Genomic DNA, 803 nt, shown 5'->3' on the forward strand with positions numbered 1-803 from the left:
CTGTTGGCTGAGTAGAAGTCATAGAATGTTAATTTTCATTACTCTAATTAAGAAATATAACGGGTTGGATTAGAAAATGTTTAATTATGTGAAAAGAGCATTATAGACTATTTGGAAAAATCTGCTGCACCTTGAAATAGATATTGAATGATATTTATTTAATATGTCAAATGTTTGTAAAGTCATAGCCTACACCCATGAATCTTTTATGCATGAAGCTTTACCTGATTGAATTGTTTTTATACTGTATTTTTAGCTGCTGCCACTTTTTTTTTTTTTTTTTTTTTTTTTTTTTTTTTTTTTTTTTTTTTTTTTTTTTTTTTTTTTTTTTTTTTTTTTTTTTTTTTTTTTTTTTTTTTTTTTTTTTTTTTTTTTTTTTTTTTTTTTTTTTTTTTTTTTTTTTTTTTTTTTTTTTTTTTTTTTTTTTTTTTTTTTTTTTTTTGCGTGTGGAAAAAAAAAAAATAGAATATTATTAATTCTGACTTTGCTATGACAATCTGGCGCTTCTGAATCAGCTATGGTTTTGTTATTAGTTTAAGTATTTGCTATTGACTGTTCAAATGCGGAGTTTTGCGCATCGTGTGTGTGTGTGTAACATGTTTGGACCGGTCACCCTCATACACATAAAGACCACACGGCCACTCGTTGATGAGATTCAGCACTTTCTTTTACTCAATCTGTAACAAGGAGAAATAATCAGTGGATCAACAGGCGACAGCTTCTCCCTCTCTGGCACACAGAGTCATTCACGGGGAGAACAGAGTAGTACATGTGCTCATTAGCCTCGCACACAGGTAGACTGA

This window comes from Sinocyclocheilus rhinocerous, unplaced genomic scaffold (genome assembly GCF_001515625.1).
Source record: "Sinocyclocheilus rhinocerous isolate Xijiao unplaced genomic scaffold, SAMN03320098_v1.1 scaffold215, whole genome shotgun sequence".
Lineage (NCBI taxonomy): Eukaryota > Metazoa > Chordata > Actinopteri > Cypriniformes > Cyprinidae > Sinocyclocheilus > Sinocyclocheilus rhinocerous.